Here is a 9,806-nt window from a genome sequence, read left to right as displayed (position 1 = left end):
TCTGTGGGGGAAGGGGCAGGGGAGGGCAAAAGGCCATAGGGGAGGAGGGAGTGAGGCTGGGTCTGGTACCAGGCAGGGATTAGACTTGGGACTGGGGTCTGTTGCATCCCTGCTGCTGCCCCTTCCCCTGCCCCAGGGGACATTGCCCAGTGCTGGCGTCCACTTCCCCCTAGCCCTGTGCTGGCTCTGGCTGCCTCCCTGCACCAGCCCTGGTCTGGCCCTAGCCCTGCACTGCTGGGGGCAGGGTCAGAGATGGAGCTGGGCCAGTCAGCTGCACCACTGGGCAAGAGGAGACGGAGCCCCCGGGATGCCCACCCTTCCCTGCCCTGTCCTGTCTAAGTCATCCTTGGGAAGAGCATGGTGGCTTCTGCAAAGTCGCTGTGCTGGGGAATCAAGGGGGGCAAGTGCCCCCCCCAGTCTTTGCATAGGGCAAGGGTGGGCTGCAGCTGTGAGGTGAGCTGGGCTCTGCCTGCTCTGTGCCTTGCTGCAGCCTTTGAAAGCAGCGCACCACCATGTGCGTCCCACTGCTGGGTGGGCTGGGCAGCGAGGCACATGGCGCTGTGCTACGCCACTTTCAAAGGCTGCAGTGAGGCACAGAGCAGGCAGAGCCCAGCTTGCCTCACAGCTGCAGCTTGCCCTTGCCCCATGCAAAGATCAGGGTGGGGGGGGGCATGTGTTCCCTGGTGCTGCGACTCTGCAGGAGACACCGAGCTCCGCTTGTTCCATAACCTGACCGGGCTGGGTCATGGGGCAATCCCCACAGTGCAGCAGGGAATGGGCCTGGGGTGCAGGTGAATGATTTCCCCATGCCCCTACCCTGCTCCCTCCTGCATTGTGGGGGGCTTGATCTTCCTCCCCACAGCCCAAAATTAAAGAAAGAAACCTTACCTACCTGCTTGCTGTGCTGGATCAGCTGCGAGCCCAGGGCACCCCTCTCTCCTGCTGTAGCAGCTTGTGGCCAGAAGTGCCACCAGCACTTTTCTCAGGGGGGCAGGGCCAATCTCAGGGGGTGCATGTGCACATGCGTGCACCCCCTATGCATTGCCAATGGATTAGGGTGGGCAATTATTTGGGCCTGAAGACCACTTAGGGAGTTTTAGTGAACTTTTGCCAGCTGGGTCAGCACCCTCCTTCCTTCCCCAACAACAGCTCATCAAAACTCCATAAGTAGTAGATTACTAGACCTGGAAGTAGATTGCAGCTCTGCCCTGGGACCCAGCCCCATGCTGTCACCACCCAGTGATCCCAGCCCCAATTCTGGGGTCTCCATGGAAACCAGGCTAGGACCCACATGGGCTAGGCATGCTCAGCTGGGTGGATGGGATGGGGCCATAGGTGGGTGTGGAGAAGCATCTAGGAGCAGGATGGACAGGCAGGGCCAGGGTTGCAGCCAGGATCATGGGGTGTTGACAGTGCAGGCCCAGGGCCTGGGGCAGAGCTGCAACCTGCTCCCCCCACTGTCGACCACCGGCACCCATCACAGGAACATGCAGGCAACAGCAGATCGTGGCTCTGACCCAAGCCCTGCCTCAGCCCCACACCCCCATGCCACTTCTAGATGCTACTCCCCATCCACCCATGGTCTTCATGGAGACCCTGCCTACCTGCCTGCTCTGTGTGGCACGCCCAGAGGTGGGTGCAGGGCAGATGGGCTGAGGTGCCCGGGCAGTGGGGTTTGCTCTGTTAGCTGTGGTGACACTGGCAGTGGCAGCAGGAAAGGCACTGCCACCACTGGGCCTGCTGGAAAGCTGAGTTTGGCCACTGTGCCACCCCAGCCCTGCTGTGCACCTGAGGGTGGCAGGACTGGCTGCATGTGCTGTGGCCCAGGCTGCTCCCTGGGTAGGGCTCTGGGACCTGCTGCAGGCCAAGGCCAGATTGGATTGAAACAAACAGTTATCCTTTCGATGGCTCATCTCCTTCCTGGGTTGAATTCTTAGCAGTTTCAGCTCATGAGTAGGCAATTTGTTCATACATATTCAGTACTATTATAATTTTTCATCAATTTGATAGTTCCACTGCTTTTGTCCTTGTGGCAGAAAATTCTCAAAGCATCTTGAATATGGAGTTTTGATTCTTTTCCTTTCTTTGCTTTTCTTTATTTTCTGAGATCCCTTGAGTTTCATGAGCTAAGTAGGAGCTGCGGTTCTGTTTCAAATAAATTCTAACACCTTTACTTCATAAAAGTTTTTCAGTCCTTTGAAATACATTTTTTTTTTTTTAAACTTTATTTTTGAAGGAAGTTTTGAAGGTTAACTAGCCATTATGAAGGTATTGTATTCTCTTAACACTCTTTGGAAAGTGTTGGCTGCTGTCTTTCTGAATTTTGTAAGTAGCTTAGCCCTTATAAGATAGCACATTTTAGGTTTAAATGGATTCTTAAGTACTGTAACAAGGTGCCAAGTGCATGGCAGCATGCAGTGTCTGTGGCTTTGTTACCAGCAGCATCTGCTGCTGTTTTTGCAGAGACCCTTCAATTCAGTGCCTGGGGTGGTGGCCAGGTCATTCCCCCCTAGCTATATAGTGACCAGATGTGGCCTCCAAAACCCTTTTGTCAATAAAGGTTTCTACATAAACTGCCTCACTATTCACATAAAAGGGAACTCAGATAGCTATTATATCAAGGCTTGTGCACACACTCTGTTTGCAATATACATCTCAAGAGAACTTTATAGTTAAGGAACAAGGTGTTTTTAAATAACTGAAAGGAAACAGGAGTTAGGAGTAAACAGCACTTTCTATACATATTTCCAAAAGATTAATTGGTTTTAGTGTGCTTAGAAAATAAGTTACTTTCAGCAGAATTTTTCTAAGGGTTTAAAGCTTTATTCCCCTCCCCCCTGTGTATTAGGGTGACGGGGGTGATGGTCCAGTTTTTTACAAATTGTTGCTATTCTCATGATTTTTTTCATAATTTCTTTTAGCATTCCTTCATAAAGTATCTTACCAGAGAGCCTCTACATTCTTTTGAAGTTAAGAATTTCCTAAAACACATATCTTATAGGTCCTCCTCCTCTTCTCCATGCAGATAAGATCACATTTGTACCAAGTAATATTTTAAACAACATTTGTGCTCTGATCTTTTATAAGACGCTATAATTTATTACTGTTTCATAAAAAAAGGTCTTTGGATTTATGACCTACCATTTGCAGTATACTTACAACATTCAACTACAGATTCCTATTAAATATTTTATACAAAAATAAAATTACAATAACCTAGTTTATATAAAGGGTAGGAAGTTAAAGCAAGATAGAAGTTATAAAAATTGTAATTTAGAATCTATACAAAAACAGTTGGATGTAATAAATTTGGTTTTACAGAGAAGGCGGTATTTTCCCTGCTGCTTGCCCTGATCCTTGTTGATAGGCAGCAGAATAATCCTGGAATGTCTTGAATTAGTATGGGCATCTACTTTAAGAAGATAAGCAATATTTATTGATAGGCTTTTCTGCATCAGTGCTGATAATTTTGCAATCACCATTTGGGACAATTCCAAAGTCTGATACTGACCAAAACATCCTGAGATAATTTGAAGAACTCACCATTTTTATGGATGTTAAAGCCACTGATAGTTATCAGACTAAACATTTCTTCTGCTGAGGAAACAATATGTTTGGTAGCACAACCTTGTCTGAGGGTTTCAGGCTTCTTGAGCTCAGGTTCCTTGGTTAAGGGTTAGTTGTATTTGGCTGGTTTCTTCCTTATACTTGTTTGACTGTATACAGTCACCTTCTAGTTCATTAGAAGCTTTAAAGATATACTTGTTAGTAGAAGAAGTCAAAATGATTTTTTCCATTTTGGTTTTCTTCTAATTTTCCATGAATATGCCATGGATATATGTGAGCTAGTAAAAGAAAAGACACAAAGTTTTCACTTCAATTTTAGGTTTCCTACTATAGGTACCTCGAAGTATGACATTTGTGTTGGGTATATTGGAAAATTAGTCCCAGGAATAAATTGTAAACTGAATCCGAAATATTTAGTAAATGCCTTTTAAACATGGAAAACGGAAGCAGCAAATATTTACATTAACCTTGTAGAAAGGGTTTAGCAGTATTTATAGTCATTTCAGCAGGAACAGTGTTTTCCTGTTACTTTGAAACTAACAAGACTACAATTTCTTTTATTCACCCTTAAATACAATGCTATCAATATATTTATGTTTAATTTTCATTTACTGCTTGCTGAGCCTAAAATGTTCTGGAAAGAGTTGAGGTCTAAAAGGCTAATTGAAAACTTCATTATTTAGTGCAAAATAGTGTTGGTAATATGAAATGGCTACAAACAGGAAATAGGTATTATCTCTTTTCATACTACAAATGGTTGAAAATGGATACTACATATCAACAATGTATACTGGACTGCATATAAAAGAAGATAAATGAAAAATCTATCAACTTGACCTGTGCTTGCTACATGGCCCTTATATCTGAAGCACTTTGTTGTCAAGTCAAAAAAATTCTGTTGGCTGCAATTTCTATATACATTCTAGACTTCATAATTACATGCTCCTTCTTTCAAAAACATGTGAAGGCAGGTTAAAAAGGGTAAAATGCAGATGAGACCTTCATTTCTTTGGCTAGTCATGATCATTTACATTGAAATGAATTTCTGTAGCTTCATGTTGCTCATGAAGCTTTTGGCTTGTGGCAGAATTTTTAATGAGAAGTTAAGAGACATTCAGAGAGAGAAATCTATCTAATTTTTATCATAACTGAGAGATGCCATCTTTTACTGCACAATCAACACAGATATGTTTGCTCTGACATTCAGAACACAGACAGCTGATAACTTAGCTAGATAACATTTTTTTCAAAGCTTAGTTTTAATGTCATTCCACTTACTGAGACTACTTGGTAATTGTAGTGAATTATCACCATTATATAAAAAGAAGCATCATAGTATTCTACTTTAAAGGCTGTAAACATTGCAATGATATGGGGGGAGGTTGATCCTAAATATTTTAAAGTAGCATGGAAATGACTTTGTCACACTATAAGTTTCTTTTCATATTATGCCATCAGCATCAGAAGCAGTAGGGATAAAATGGAAGGGACTAAATAGTTCTAAGTAGTTGATATCATCATAGGATGCCACCAAATATTAGCAGGATTGTAGCCTCACTACGTCTCTGGGTACACAGGAATCAGTGCTATCAGAAGAAGAAAGGTTTGAGCTATACAGTAATTCAACAAGCACCAAGTGTCAAATTTAATTGTTCACAGATGTTTGGTTGAAAATGCCCTGGCATACAGATACTGAGCACACTTCTCAAGATTCAGAAGGAGAGTTATATATAAGACATTCATCCCTGCTTTGAATACTTCATGTCATGTAAAAGGGTTAGAGTGGCATAAAGGAACGTCCTTCATGTCCTGTAGCTGGCTTGGCTGTGGTGAGAATTGTTTCAGAACATGTACTGAAGAAGACGGCTAGAAATCTGTCCCCTGGGAACTGCCTAGAGACTCTTGTCATAGGAGGAATGCTGGGTTTGGAGTTCTGGCATAAGACAAATTTGTCAGGACAGGGCTAAAGCACAAAGCACTGCAGATATTCCAGGCTGTGTTGCACTGCACAGATCTGGTCAGAAAGCCACACTCCAAATGGGATCTTTTAACTGTCTGCCTTAATGTGATATAGTTGGCGCTTGGATTGGACTCTAAGGCTGTGTCCAGATAAGCGAGCATGTGCCTGTTGTGGCATCTCAAAGTCGGTGATGAAGATGTTAAACAGTTCCCCCAGATCCTGATGAGCAACCCTGATTTAACTTATAGGTGGCCACAAGATCACTCCTGCGCCTTCACTTTTCTAGGCTGAAGAGTCCCATGGCTCTCAGCCTCTCATCATAAGGTGTGTTTTCCTGACCTCTGATCATGCGTGTGGCTCTGCTCTGCACTCTCTCAAGCTTCTCCACATCCTTTTTAAATTGTGGAGCCCAAAACTGGATGCAGTACTTCAGCTGCAGCCTCACCAAGGCCAAGTACAGTGGGAGAATGACGTCCCGGCATTTGCTTGAGAAGCATATATGGATGCAAGCCAGCATTTTGCTCACTTTACTAGCCACAGCATCACATTGAAGGCTCATGTTCATCTTGTGGTCAATCATGACCCCCAAGTCCCTTTCATCTGTAGCGCTAACCGGTGTAGCACTGCCGAGCCTATAACCATGCAGCAGGTTTTTCTTCCCAAGGTGGAGAACCTTGCATTTTTCGGTGTTGAACACCATCAGGTTCTCATTTGCCCACTTCATGAGCATGTCAAGATCTGCCTGGATTGCCCTCCTGTCCTCAGATGTGGATGCTTTACCCCAGAGTTTGGTGTTATCGGTGAACTTGGCCAGTCATTGATGAAAATGTTAAACAGTATAGACCGTAGGTCAGAGCCTTGAGGGACCCCACTGGTGACTGCACACCAAGACGATTGGCTCCCATCAACCACCACCCTCTGGGTCCTACTGCAGAGCTAATTCCCCAGCCAGCGGATTGTGGTGAGGTCGAGGCCTCAGTTAGCCATTTTTGTCAAGAGGTGATCATGGAATACCAGATCGAAGGCTTTTTTGAAGTCAAGATATATGGCATCAATCTCTTCCCTCTTGTCCAGGTGATAGGTCACCTGGTCGTAAAAGGAAATATGATTGGTCAAGCAAGACCTACCTGCAACAAACCCATGCTGGGTATCCCTCAGGATATTGCCGTCAGCTAGTCTGTTAAGGATGACCTCTTTGATAATCTTTTCCAAGACCTTGCCCAGGATAGATGTCAGACTGATGGGCCTGTAGTTTGCCAGATCTACTTTCCTCCCTTTCTTGAAGATTGGCACAACATTGACCTCCTTCCAATCTTTGGGTACTTCACCAGAGCATCAGGAGTTCTCAAAGATCCGTGCCAGGGGCTGAGCTATGATGCTTGCTAGCTCCTTGAGTACCCTTGGGTGTAAACTGTCAGGGCTGGCTGACTTGAAATTATCCAGCCTGTCAACGTGTTCCTTCACAAGGTCAGCTTCGATGAAGGGTCACGAATCTCCCTCACCCAGGCCTCTCTGACCCACGGTGGGCAGGGGCATTCCATGGGACTGATGAAAGACTGACGCAAAGTACCCATTTAGCAAGTTTACTTTTTCATGGGCATCGGTTGTCAGTTGTCTCATCTGGTTTAGCAGGGGTCCAATGTTGCCCTTGCTTTTCCTCTGGCTCCCCACATATCCAAAAAAAGGACTTTTTATTATCTTTGATATTTGTAGCTAGCTGGAGTTCCATTGCAGCCTTGGCTTTCCTGGTTTGCTCTCTGCAGGTCTGGACCAGAGCAGAGTATTCCTCCTTAGTGGTGGTTCCAGTCCTCCATCCTTTGTAGGTCTTCCTTTTAAGATACAGGAGGTCCACCAATTCCCTGGAGAGCCAAGGGGGCTGCTGTGCCCTTTTGGTACCTTTCCTCTGAGAGAGGATGCACTTTGCTTGCGCATCCAGGGTTGCTCCCTTGAGGAGCAACCACATGTCCTGAACTCTCCTCCCCTTTGGGTTGTGGCCCTTTAGGGCTTCACCGACAAGCCTCCTTAGCTTGTCAAAGTCAGCTTTCCTGAAGTCAAGTACTTCTGTATTACTGACTGACTTGCCAGCTTTATGGCAGATGGTGAAGGTGATCAGCTCATGATCAATGTCACCCAGCTTCCCTTTGATCATTAGGTCACTGACTAGGTTGTTCCCGGTTGCCAGTACGAGGTCAAGCAGTGCTTTACCTCTCGTCGGCCCGTAGACTTCCTGTGTCAGATAGAGGTCATCCACGCATGAGAGAAAGCTTTGCGACTGCTCAGATTTGGCTGAGCACTCCTCCCACGAGATGTCCGGGTAGTTAAAGTCTCCCATGACAACCATACACCAGGAGCACATGGCCTCAGCCAATTCTCTGGAAAACTCTTGGTCAAGGTCTTGACCCTGGGTAGGGGGTCTGTAGTAGACAACCACCATAGTATCCCCTGTGCCATGTTCCCCACAGATTTTAACCCAGAGGGTCTCAAGTTGTCCACCATGGGTGACAATGTCGGCTTGCAGGGATGCGTAGCTTTCCTTGATATAGAGAGCTACAGCCCTGTCCCTTTTGTCCACTCAGTCTCTTCTGACTTCTCAGCCATCTATACCTGTGGCCCAGTCATGGGTGGAATCCCACCAGGTCTCTGTTATCCCTATGACATCATAGTTATTTGAATTTAGCAGGAGGGCAAGTTCCTCCTGTTTATTCCCCAAGCTCCTGGCATTTGTGTATAGGCATGCAAGTGTCCCCTTGGGGGGCCCTTGCCTACAGATTGTTCCAGAGCTGGGGCAGGGATGAGTTGCCTTAAATACCTTAGTCTGCTGGCTTTGCAAGGGTTGCTTTGTGGGCCAGCAGTGGTGGTAGTCCCCCCATCCCCTGGAGGGCTTAGTTTAAAGCCCGGTGAAGCAGGTCAGCCAGTCTGGCTGAGAAGAGCCTCCTCCCCAGCAGAGAGAGGTGGAGGCCATCCCTTCCCAGCAGCTCGCTGCCCCTCTCACCAAAGAGTGGGCTGTGATCATGGAAGCCCAAGCCTTCCTGATGACACCAGCACCACAGTCTTTGGTTCACTACCTGTATCCTCCTCTCCCTCCTCAGTCCATAGCCTGAGACAGGGAGGATCAAAGAAAACACCACCTGTGCCCTCAGACCCTAAAGTCCCACTCCCAAATCCCTGTAGTGCCTCATGACCCAGCTGGGAGCACTCTGAGCCGTGTCATTGGTGCCCACATGGATAAGGAGCATGGGATAGTGGTCAGTGGGCTGGAAGAGTTTAGAGATCTTCTCCGCAATGTCTCAGATGTGTGCTCCTGGGAAGCAGCAAACTTCTCGGGCTAAGGGGTCAGGGCGGCAGATTACCCCTTCGGTCCCCCTCAGGATGGAGTCTCCCACGACAAACACTTTGCGTTTTGTCTTGGGGAGAGCGGGGGCAGTAGCTACAGTAGCTCCTGTATTGCCTGAAGAAGCTGGCAACTCAGCAGGCTCTGCTGGGGCTGCAAGAGGTTTGTACCTGTTGCAAAGCTCCAGTGGGGTGGGGGCCTTGGTGCGGTGGGCCTTGGGGCCCTTGACCACATTGGTCCAACCCCGTGGCTGGACAGAATGGGAGGTCCCTGAGTCTTCCCTTGTCCTGGAGGGAGACTGTGGCCTACCCTCTGCCTCGTGGGGGAGAAGGGCCTGGCAGGAGGAGTCAATCTCCTGCTCACCATCCCTGATAGCATGCAGTTTCTGGACTGCAGCCTGGAGCTCCTTGAGCCGGCGCACCAGAGACCCCAGTTGAGGGCTTCCCAGGAATGATATGGGAATCACTGGGGTCTGGGCACAGGCACAGGGAGCAGAACAGCAAGGGCTGGCACTGCTCAGAGCCACGAAGCATCAGGTGGGACAGCTGCAGGTAGACCCATGTCCTGGTGCTGGGATGGAGCTGCTGCTGGGAGGGAGCTAGGGGGAGGCAGGCAGGGGCTGTGGGTCAGGAGTGAGGGGCACTGGTGGGCTGTAGGTTGGGAGTCAGGGGCAAAGACATAGGCAGGGGCAGGGCACTAGCATTCCAGTGTTGCTCAGTGCCCCATATCCTGGTGAGCAAAGTGGGGAGGGCAGCTCTGATTTTTTTCTATGATTAAAAAAAACAACAACCCAACGAAAATGTAAGAGTGTATAGATATTTAGAATTCATTTTATGATGATAGAGGCACTGGTAGACTTCCAAATTGATTTAAATTGTAAATATATCTATAGATTTCATAGATTTTTAGGGTCAGAAGGGATCTCAGTAGATCAAGTCCAACCCCATG

The sequence above is a fragment of the Alligator mississippiensis genome, chromosome 3 (genome assembly GCF_030867095.1).
Source record: "Alligator mississippiensis isolate rAllMis1 chromosome 3, rAllMis1, whole genome shotgun sequence".
NCBI lineage: Eukaryota > Metazoa > Chordata > Crocodylia > Alligatoridae > Alligator > Alligator mississippiensis.
This window is presented reverse-complemented; position numbering follows the sequence as displayed.